The following is a 9,467-nucleotide window of genomic DNA, read 5'->3' as shown; positions in this document are numbered from 1 at the left end:
TCCCCTCCCCTCCGTTTGGGTAGAGCGGCCCTGGGCAGCTCCGGAATGGCGGGGCCCCCAGCACAACACGGCTCGGGCACAGCACGGCTCCGGCGCGACCCGGGACGTCACGGCCCCGGGTTCAGCACCGCGTGGTACGGTTGGTCGTGACGCGTCTGGAGCGGCACATCCGTGACCCGGGAGCTCAGGCAACGTGCCTCAGTGCCCATAGACCCTTTGGCCCCGAGCCCTCGGGCCTGGCTCCCTCTGCCCATCCCCGTCTTCCTCAGCTCTGCCCTCTCTCCGTCGCGCTGTCTCACCAGCCCTGCCCGCACAGGCAGGATTCCCCCGCTGCTCTCCCCTTGGTCCTCCCTGCCCTTGGCGACTTAGCTCCACTGGATAAGATGTTCTTTCTCATACGTGCTTTTACACCAGAAGCCAACAGATCGCTGTTTTCAGTTCAGTGCCTGCAAGGGGCCTTCTGCTGTTCCTTGGAAAACCTTGGCCAAAACCATGTTTTGCCAGTGCTCAAGGGGATACAAGTTTGGAGCATAAATTAATTCACTGGAGATTGCATCTGTACCCTGAAGAAATGCAAAGTTGCTTCTTTGAGCTTTTCAGCTTTCTCTGCCCTCTCAGAAATATGGTTTGCAAGCAGCTTTGCACTGGCAGCCACTGGGTGAAAGAGCAGTTGTGTAAGGACATGTAATAGAGAAATATTAAATTAATAACAAGGCCAGTTTTCATTTCACCGTGCAGTGTATTGTCAAAGGCACAGCTTCGTAAAGGACCTTATGATACAGAGAGTGAGGACTCCCTTGGTTTTGCAAAGTGACACAAATTGAATTCACTTTGAGGGTGACTGATTCTTCTCAGACCAAGTACCTTAGAAGACTAAAATATACCTGGTCTGTTTTAGCAAGGCTATTCAATAAAAGGTTGCTCAAGTGTAGCAGAATTGGGTCACTTTTGCAACATTAGATTTCATTAAAAGACCAGTAAGATCTAGAAGTGAGAATACACCTTCCCCAGGACACACCTTGAAGTTCCTCTGCTGCCAGCCCCTATTTATATCCAAAAGGCATTGGAGGAATTTAATCAGGGTGCAAATCAATTGTGCTGAGAGTTTCTTTCCAACCTTGACAACTGGGGCAGCAGGATCAGAGAGGGGAGCTAAAACAGTGTATGAGACAGTGAGGGAAGGTGGGAGTCAGAGGCAGCGGCTAGAAGGTGAGGAGGCCAGAGGTAATGAAACCAGCCTTCCTCACCAGAGGTGGTGGTAGTGCAAGCAGGGAAACATGCATTTTGCACTGCAGCTTCTCAAGTATCAAGCATATCCTCTGACCGGTGTTTGAGACCCTCTCATCTAAACAATAGCAAGAATTTTCTCATGTCTTTGTTGCTTTTTTTTTTTTTTTCCCAAGTGTGGACTAAACAATGCATTTTCTTTTGATCTAATTTAGTTGAAACTCTATAGTGTAATTTCCCCCCTAGAAATCAGCCAGACTGTATCTAGGTTCTGACATCCTTCCTAGAAAATTCCAGTCCCTGCAGGCAACATTTTGAGAACTAAAAGAACAAACAATTTAAAGCAAGCTGCTGTAACGGAGAGTGTCAGGCCACCTTAATCACAGGTGATCCTACCAACACAGTCAGAGCAAAACAGAGTATAAGGGCTCCTGTTTTGCACAGGTACATCCATGGCTACTGCAGCAAAGACAACTCAAGTTTTAACTGCTTATAGGATCAGTTTAAGTGAGTAGGAAAGAGCAGTGGCAGTGCTTGGCAGGCCAGCCTTGGGTGGACTGCTGGCCCCCACTGACCTCTGCTAATCCACAGATTATAATCAGACTTCGAGTTCATTCCCAATATCCATCATGAAACTCATCAGTAGCAAGGGCAGGCAGCAGATTTACAAACTACTGAGAATAAAATTAATTTGTTACACTGAAAATGCTCGTTTGCATAATTTTTTGTTGCTTTTTGTGCTCATGCCTCATTTTAAGATACAATCTGAAAGAGTTATGCAAAAGCTCCACCTAGAACAAAGAAGGAGAACTAAAATCAAAACACTAAAAGAAAACTTTAAAGTGATGAAAGATGGGGAGGGGATGGAGGGGGATAATTCTGTTTTCTTAGATCTTGAACAAGTTGCTTAAGTCTATTGTAAACCCAGCTGCAAAAGAATCTGAAATAGATAGAACTTCATGAAGGCAGAATATGACCCTGAACACTAAACAATGTGCAGTTGCACCAGTCCGACATGGCACATTTTCTAACATTGGAAAACTTTCCCTTGCAGATAATCATGATCAGATGGGGAAGAAGCTTTATGGCATCAACTCAATGTGCTTCAGTGCAATCATTAACTGGATTTGAGTTTTGTTTGCTCTGTAAAATATATAATCCTGTAGGGGAAAGCAAAACTCAATCTCTAAAACTGATTTATAGCACTTGGGGATTCCAAAGTGGGTGGAAGATAACAGAGTAAGAGCTAAAATACGTTATTTCTAACAAGGAGTTGGGGGGAAGTCTGGAGGAATGGAGACAGGAGTTGTGTAACTAGGCTGATACTTGCACCCACAGACCATGTGGAAGGCTCAAGTCAAAACAAGCCCACAAGTGTTTCAAACACAACGTGGGCAGCATTGTTTTGTGTGGTGCAGCTGTGCTAAACCCCAAGCACATTCACTCGACTCACATGACAGCAAGCAACAGGAGAATCAACCCCAAAATTTCATTTCCACAGCAATGCTCTAAAGAGAGCTTGAAACACAGGTCAAAAAGTAAGATGGGGGAAAAAGACAGAGAGAGACTAATAATAACTTTGAAAATTCACGTGCTGCTTTTGTTCTGTTCATATAAAGATTTGATAGCTGAGGATGAGAGGTCTTCCAGGATGAGAGGTTTTCCAACAAAACTGTCTGCTTAGAAACAAGCAAAAAACATGTTCTGCTCTCCTTCTAACTTGGAAATGCAAGACAGAAGGGTTTTTTTCTCCCTATGAATCTTTAAATTTTCTCTTCCCCCCTAGAATAGAAAAAGTGAAATTAAATCCAAAAACTTGCAGTGAGCTTCCAGGTGATTTCCGTGCTAATAAGTTCAAACAAAAAAATTAATCCTCTTCTCCCACTTTAAGTTTGTTCAAAGATACCAATGAAATATACTTTTAAGATCTCTTTTTGTGAAAAGCAACCATTTGTAATGAAACAACAGTTTGAGGATAAAAAATTAATCTTCCCTGCCTGTGTCCATAATGAGTGGTTGTGCTACAGTTACAGCTTCACATGCAGTGGAGGTTTTTCATCCTGGGTTGAACCTCTTTGATGTGCTCTGAGTAAGGAGCAATGTGGCATCAAGCCATCCAGGGGCTTGAGATTGACCTGTGGCAAGCCTGTCCCACCAACACTGATCTACAAGCACTTTTTTGTGGCACAGTAGTAGTCCCTACCTTTCCACACTAGCAGTGAGTGCAGGTACCTGTCAGTGGGGACAGGGGCAGCCCAGTGACAGGCAGACATGCAGGCAGGTGAAAGCTACAGTTGCAGGAAAGTTTGCATGTCATAGTTACCTCAAATCTCCCTAAATGTGCAGCAGTGGGAAAGGTAACAGCAGGAAACCCCTGGATGTCTGTTTAATAGCACAATCCATGCAACTTTCTTGTTGGTACCTGGAAGATCTCATCTGGAGGCACAGAAATATGGTGCAGCAGCTGCAGCTCTGACTGCAATTAACATGGCACCTATCCCTCCTGCCCATTTTTGTGCTTTCCAGAGAAGCTTCTTCTGTCTTCAGTGCCACATAGGCAACAGGAGGAGGGAATCTTCCTTGTATAAAATAGTGTTTAGCCGTCTTGCCTTGCTTATCCTTCCTACTGCTATGATACAATTTGCTGTTCTGTTCCCAGGTTGCCTTATCTTGCAGACAAGGTCCTCTCTCACTGATTAGCACAAGGCTTCATTCCTCTTCATCCTGCTCTCTTATTTTCAGTGCAAAATGCAAGCTGCCTACGCCTTCAAATAAAGAGATAGGGTCTGGAGCAAGATGCCCTGCTCTGCTAGTGAGCTGTGGATCTGGCTGTGGAGTAAGCTTGCGCTACAATTTTCTCAACGGTGCTTTAATTAATTAATCACACTGCCAATGCGCCTGCCAAAGTCAGCTAGCTTTCTGGCCAGACACATCTTTCAAAATGCAATGGCAGGGGAGAGACATTCCTGCACCCCTTTTGGGGTGGCGGGTAGGGGAGTGTAGTTCAGCTCCCTACTCATTGGCCATGGGGCTGGTGTGCTGACCAAGCATGGTTCCCCTTTGCCGTCCCTCATGTGGCTCTGAAGCCCTGCCTGCAGTAGGTTAAAGATGACGTCTGAAACTTTTGCAAGGTTACGCAAATGTGCAAGGGCAGGGGGGAGAAGGAGAGAGAAGAGCTCTTGCCTGATGGAAGGTGCTCAGTCCCAGTGGTGCTCAGGTGCCCACGGAGGCAGAAGTAAGCCCCTGCATCTTGCCAGGTGGGTGCCTGGTGGAGAGACTTCAGAGTCCCATGATTTCCCTTCTTATTCTCCTGCAATTTGCTAAACCCATCTCTCTCACAATGAAAAGAGAGCTTTCTCACTTAGGTCCCCACCTGGCAGTCTACACCCCTGCTTGCCAAGGGGAAAGTGAGTAGGACAAGAGAGCAATGCAGGGTGTCACCATTGTGGGAAAATGTGTCATTTCCATGTTGAGAAAGTATCAGGGAAGAGGCCTCTCCCGTGAGGCAGAGGATAATCACATGCTTTCTGCTTTTCCTTTATTTTGCTCTGTAAGGCTGACAGATGGTGTGTGGTACAGCCAAGGCTGGATTCCAACATGTATCTCTTTTGGTCGCTCACAACTTACTGAGGACGCATTCCTCCTTGGGCTGACATTTCCATCTCATCCCAAAGGGATTTGTTTTAATTTTCATTTAAAGTTAAGGCTGAGTTAGCATTCCTTCTCTGGGATTTTGCAACTGGTAAGTAAAATCTGCCTCCTGGCCCAACAGTCCTGCTGTGGACATCCAACTCAAGAGCTCACAGAGTGAGGGGTGTGCTCTGAAATGGCAGTTCAGCCTACGTGTGGTCAAAGCACACTCATGCAGTGCCTTCAGGGACTACAGAGGGATCTTGCAGTGATTTTTTGATCTTAACTGCTATGTGCATCAGTTTTTAGGTCTCAACAGAAATTTAAAAGATTTAGAGCAAACTTGGAACTCAGTTAGTGGTCTGTCTTAAAACTATGAACAGGAAACAGGCCAAGTTTGCATATGCACAGTAAAATTTCTTTGTCTGGTCTATTCTAGTTGCCACATGTAAATAACCAGTAAAAAGTGGGATTTTTCCACCCACTTCTTTATTTGCATTACTTCACAATCTTCACAAGTATGCTGACAAATTGTAGGAACATATACAGCTGCAGACCCTGTCCCAGAGATCTTCCTGCCAAAATAAGACATGGCAACAGAGGAGATAGAAACAAGAGGGAAGGGGAGAGAGAAGACAGGAGCTGCAGCAACAAGAGCACACCATTCATCAGTCAACCCAAGTCACCAAACAAACTATAAGAGAAGCTTGAAAAATGGCAGACCTGATTCCTTGGTCATAGAGGGCTTCATATCCTGTAGACAGGATTCTCCAAGTTGGAAAATTACATTTTCCCTGAGGGCCTTTCATTCAGAGAGAGCCTATGAGAGAAATACATCAACTTGGCCTTCAGGCACCAAATGATGCCATCATTGTTATCTGCACATGGCAGCCACAAATTGGGGGAAACATTTTTCTGGTTTTAAAGTCCCGAAGTGCTTTATCTGGCCCTTTTAATGTGAAAGGCACATGCCTGTCACTGGACGCATTGCCACATTGGTGCACCAGAGAGAAGGGGCATGTTCCAGCTTCTGCTGGAGACCAGGAGAACCTGTCATGGTTGCCGAGAGCAGCCCCTGAAGCAGAAAATACTGCCAGTCCATATTAAGCTAGTCCATGCTCTCCATCAGCCAGAGCATGCACAAAGCAGGTGGAAATTTGACTGGTTTGATGGTCTCTGACACCATCTCCTCCTGACTCACTCCTACTGTGCCCCAGTGTTTCCATGGGGCCACAGCAGGCACCAGTGAGACCCCATTGCTGTTCAAGAAGAAACCACTGGCAGCAGCAACTCTTGTCCTCTGCAGCTCCAAAGGCCATGTGTAAGCACTTTACATAAAGAGTACAAAATCGAGGCACCAGAGATTGAAATGACCTGCCCCAAGGCTGTCTAGAAAGTCAGGAGCAGAAAGAGACCCAGAGTCCAGACCGCCTTTGGCAGGCCAGGCTTCCCACCCACTGGCCTTCCTAAGGGGCATGAAACCAGGATAAAAATGAAAAGCAGGAAAAGTATTTGCTGCCTCTGTCTCCTCTGGATGCCAATGATATCAGGCTCCACCAGTGCCTTGACCTTCTCCACATTCACATATCCCAGCACATCCTTGAAGTCCATTGGGGAATACGTATTTTCATGCCTAGTGGTGAAAAAATAGTTGTGTGTTTATACACGTCTGCAGCTGTATAGATGGTAGGACGCCAGACAGAAATGGCTATTCTTATAAACCTTCCTGTTTACTTACTATGGCAGCTACCTCAGTAAATGTCCCTGTGCTTAACATTATAAAAAGGCCTTTCAAGGGACCACTAAAAGGCTTAGAAATCACTGAGGATCAGACTCCAGGCATGAATTAGGTAATGGTAGTATTAGCATAGCCTGTTTTTCCAAGGCAACTGATAACATTGTAACTGACCAAACTATGACATAGATTTGCCCCAGGAAACAGGCAAAATAGCTCTTTGGGTTGTCTCAAATTACTTATCCTGCGGGAATTCTAAAAATTCCTGTTAAATAATTAGGGACACATGAATTTTATTTCCAGTCGGTCTGGTGCCATGAAAACTCTGGGAATGCAGATTTTCTAACGAATATCGGTTCCTTTGTTGTTGAGTGAACTTCAATAGATTTTCTAGGGTCATCCACATCTTTGGGTATTATTTTGTATTGGAGCAAGAACTAAGGCTTCCAGGCCTTCACATGTAGGAAAATAACAAAAGTTTTTCTGACCGAAGAAAACATAAAAAGGTTTTTGACCTAAAAATTCTGTGAAGAGAAAATCAGCCAGAGAAGTTCCTAGTGCATTGTGGACTCACACAGTTGAGGAGCAGACACAGATGCAGTGAAACTCCCTCTAACAAGCAGGAAGGTCCTGGGAATGCATCTGCTTTGCTGGTGGCACCACACCAGCCACCCACCAGCTCCCTGGACCACGGGACTGGCTGAGCTTTCTCTGGGCAGGGGAGCACACCACCACCTGGGTGCCACCTCCGGCAGCACACCACCTGGGCATCCAAGGCCCAGGTTGCTGGAACTAGGCTTTTCCTCTCCATAAAAAGGAAATTATTGACCTCCACTGCTGCTTTATGTTTTCCTCCAAGCACTGAGGCTTTCCTGAGACCACTTTGATGTAAAGCTGACAAAATTTTGTTTTGCACAAAATTTCCCGGAGACCACCAAATGGCCTCAGTCTTCTTGTTGTTCAGCCTTGCCACTCAGCTCCTGCTGGATGCCTCAGCTTGCCTCCAGCCCAAGACCAAGCAGCACTTTCCCATCCAGCACCTGTAGCACAGGTTGTTATGCAAAACGCAGTTTCTATCTCTTTCACGTGCTCAGACTGCTAAGAGAGATGACATATTCTGAGGACATCTGCCAGTTATGGACTACCTCCGGAGATGCTTAGCTGCATGATGCATAGGCACCCAGGAGGACAAAATGCAGGACTGTTCTCAGCAGCAGTCCTGACTTATGTGTGATCTTGAATTCAAGTCTTAGAAATGTCACCTAAATCTGTCATCAGTGCCACTGCAAAAAATGTGAAGAGGTGCCGGGAATGGGGTGACACTGCCCTTCTCCATAGGAGTGGCATGTTGTGCATGAACTGAGCTCATGCATACCTGTTCCATCACATGGAGAAGCAAAAGTGCATCCCATTGCATGCCTATGTTTTAACTCTGTGGTTTTCCACAGTTTTTGTGAATTGATGTACAGGGTTGAACTGACAGGCCTGAGAAGAAGCTGTAGAAAATACAGACTGCAGAAAGAATGAACAGTACGCAGTCTCTCTTAAAAACTGCTGGGTTTTCTTTGTTTTGTTTCAAAAGACAAATGCTGGGGTATGTTTTATTTGCCTTCTGATCTTCAAGGTTTAACATTCTCATAGTCAAACTCTTCTCTGTGACCATGCAGGCTAAACATTTACTCTTCTGTAATGCAAGCTGTGAGTCATAAGTAATTGCAGGACTGGAGGGGGAGTTTTACATAAAGTACCTGTTCCACCAGACTTGCCCTCTTTCCTAAGAGCTCCAACCCCTTTTAGGGTTAGTGAACATTTCACAAGCCACCTCTGGTTTTCTCTTGCTTGTTAATCTTCTATCCGATTTACTGAATAATTCTTCTATCATTTGTTTATGTTTGCCATCAAACTGGTGGAAAGCTACTCTCTGACTCCTTCAGTGGTTCGTATCTGGATATTGTGGTTTGTCATCTCAGCCAAGCAGGTATTTGTTTGATTGGTTTGTTGGTTTGGTTTGTTGTTTTTAGTATTTCTACTTACTTACTTACTTATTTATTTACTTATTTATTTAGGCTTGTGTATTTCTTTTCCTTAACAACCCAGAGAGAAGAAAGCTTTGTGAAAGAAAGAATTGGCCTCAAAGTGGCTTCTACCTGAGGACATTGAAAAAAACAGTTCACTTATGATAGTTTTCCTTTCACAAAGGAGATCTAAAAATATTTTTTCCATGTGTTTTAGGGATATCACAGGACCTTGAGGGGGAACCACCCTTTGAGTTGCTTTGCAGGTGATTAAAAAGAACAGTCCTGCCCTGTTTGGTGCTGGGCTGTCACCTTTATTCCTTCCCAAGATAAAGCAGAGACAGACAACAGAGCAAACAAAGCTAATGGATTAAGGCAAATTTGGAGCCAATTAGGCACGGTAAAGGAAGGAGTCAGTCCTCTGTGGATAACTCAGGATGACACAGCTGCAGGGTTCTCTTTGAGGCAGAAGTAGAGCTCAGCAAAGTATTTTCAACCTAAATAGTTCTTGGCTTTGAAAATGTACATTACGAATCAATCACAGTATTTTGCAGTTTTGTGCTGAATTAACTCAATGGCAAAAGATTAAAAAATTATGCCACCCAAACATTTTGGTTTGACACTTCTTAAAGCAAAACACCGCTTTTTAAAACTTCCTGTTTTTAACCTCCTTTCAAATTTGTTTTTAAAAAGTAGAAAAGTAAATGACCATCCAGCTATTGAATTTGAATATTGAATATTTTTTATTTAATGAGTAGTTTATTGATCACTGATGGTTTTAATGAGTGATTGTGCTTGCCCTCAGGTATTTCAGCTCTAAGTTTTTTTGTTTCACTGAATCTCCTCCTGCATGAGTGCTT

The sequence above is a fragment of the Streptopelia decaocto genome (genome assembly GCF_964273445.1).
Source record: "Streptopelia decaocto genome assembly, chromosome: Z".
NCBI lineage: Eukaryota > Metazoa > Chordata > Aves > Columbiformes > Columbidae > Streptopelia > Streptopelia decaocto.
Note: the sequence above shows the minus strand (reverse complement) of the source record.